The 2,500-nt window shown below is 41.5% G+C and overlaps 1 protein-coding gene across 3 annotated transcripts in view; it reads right to left on the minus strand.

Moving 5' to 3' along the window:
• The window catches only part of LOC125036344 (rho GTPase-activating protein 8-like), a 96,696-nt gene that overhangs the window by 12,182 nt on the left and 82,014 nt on the right, over positions 1–2,500 (minus strand). The window lies entirely within an intron of this gene.

Raw genomic sequence — 2,500 nt, forward strand, 5'->3', positions numbered from 1 at the left:
CGTTTTTCCCCCCTCCCCCCTCCCAAGAACCTGGAACTTCCTGGATATCGTGGAGACACCACGCCAGAACTCATTTTCTTCCCCGAAAGCAATACTCGACCCCCAACCTTAGGTCAGAGCATACGAAACCTGTCGATAAAAAGCCTATTACTAACCAACCAGATTCTAAACATTTCAGCACCGAAACCCCACCAGCACACAGCAATACCACACCAAATACCATTTAACCCGCCCAATTCTACTTGACATCACCTCCCCCCCCCTCCTGCATGCCTCCCCCCCACCACCCACCAATGCCCCAGCACCAGGCAACACGATAAGCGGAAAATAAAACCGCAATTGCAGAGCACGTAGGGAAGGTGCGGCGGGGATTGATGGCGGAGACGTTGCAAGCCGCAATGACGCCGCTATCACCGCAACTCTTGGGTAATGCAACGCTACTACCACTACTATGCTTGCGTGCGTGTGTGTGCGTGTGCGTATGACCGTGCAGTTGCAGGCTCTCTTCTACTGTATGATGATCTCACGCATATATCCAAGAAAAAGTTAATAAATCTTAACAAATTGCACAATGTTACGGAAGGGCATATATGTATCAAAAAAAAAAAAAAAAAAAAAAAAAGTTCCGGTCCACAAAAGGAAATAATCCGTAAATACTACAAACAAAGAAATATTCTAAGTAGAAAAATAATGAGAGTGAGAGAGAGAGAGAGAGAGAGAGAGAGAGAGAGAGAGAGAGAGAGAGAGAGAGAGTGCAAATGAACCACTGAATAGTCACTCAAACCATTAAATCAACGCACATTCAACAGTATCTAAAACGTACAAATATCCAAGAGTCAGTAAATCAAGTCTTCGTTTTCATAGAAATCGAGGAATGTTAGGGTTGATTTTATATTTCGGAATATTGGCATTGGAGAACATAGTACGTATTTGTAAATTAGAACCGTGGTAAATTTGTTAAGAGATTGATAACACAGAGTGTGTTTGCGTATTTAAAAGGTTGTTTGTATCAGTGTATCAGAATGTCTGGACGAAATATTTTCAACAGCATAATAGGTTAGAATATATTGAATAATTCTAATATGACAGACTGTATTACATTATCAGCAAAATCAGGGTCACGTGATATGTAATCTCCAACTACTTCATTTTGGATATACAAATTTAATATAATAAATTTAGCGTTCCTCCCATCCCGCGAGAACAATTATCGATTACCAATATTCATTTCATCAGGGTCATCCGCATCAAATTTGTCATAATCTTCAGAATCTCTCAGAGTGTCACGGTCACACGTTCTCGCGTCCCTCTGCTTCCTCGACATAATTGCAGCGGTTAATTAGCGGCTGATTACGCGCTGCTTGTCCGGAGAGATTTTCCCGCCAAAACCTTTCGTGCATTTTTCACCCTCCGCGCGAAGGTTTCCGGTAATTTATTCGGAATAAGTCATACCCAGGTTATAAAGTAGTAAACTAAATTATAAAACAGTGAAGATATATGAAAATATATATATATATATATATATATATATATATATATAACACATGCATAACACAATAATAGAAAAAGGAAACATTATTTTTTGCTTAATTCAACGGACGCCTGCTTGTTGCCAGAGTTGCTAGACACCAGAGGCAACAATACAGCCAATTCCGAAACCAGTTATGTGATTTATAAAGAATAAAATGCCTGAAAAATTCAAATACATATATTGAGTGTTTTACACTTGATTTCTAATGAAAATAACGCTGCGAAAGGGTTACACGCACAGTGTAATGACAGCGGAAGTGTTTGAGGCGAAGAGCACATCATTCTGCGTCTCAAATCCCTGGTGATCTCGCTTCCTTCTCTTCTCTTCCTCTTATTTTCCTTCTCTCCTTCGCTCCACCCCCCACCCCCCACCCCCCGTTGTAATGATATTTGATTATCTAATTGGGTTTTCTGAGGCCAAAGGTGGTCATTAAATTCAGCCACCACAATAATGGTTCCAAATTCTGTTGCTATTGTCTGAATTACACTTTGGGTTTGTTTATGAGAACTCTCCCCCCCCCCCCCTCTCTCTCTCTCTCTCTCTCTCTCTCTCTCTCTCTCTCTCTCTCTCTCTCTCTCTCTCTCTCTCTCTCTCTCTCTCTCTCTCTCTCTCTCTCTCTCTCTCGATGCAGCGAGAGGTAATGGCGTGGTAATGATAAACTAGCGTTACACTCACTGTTACGTTTCAGATATTTGGGGAAAACGCTATTGTTCGACGATTTACAGCGCTGCGCAAGGTTAGGGTACTAATTCTCCCTTTCTCTCATTTCTGTTTTTCTACCTCTCTCTCTCTCTCGATTTACAGCGTGAAACTATCGCTGTTCCGATTTCCCTCTCTATATTTCACACTTTCTCCGTTTTTCTCCTCCTTCCTTCCTCCTCTCTTTCCTTTCTCTCCTTATCCTCTCTCCCACTCTAAACCCCTCTCTCCTTAAAGCCTTCCCTCTTTCTTTCCTTCATTCATTCATTC

This window comes from Penaeus chinensis, chromosome 21, assembly GCF_019202785.1.
Source record: "Penaeus chinensis breed Huanghai No. 1 chromosome 21, ASM1920278v2, whole genome shotgun sequence".
Lineage (NCBI taxonomy): Eukaryota > Metazoa > Arthropoda > Malacostraca > Decapoda > Penaeidae > Penaeus > Penaeus chinensis.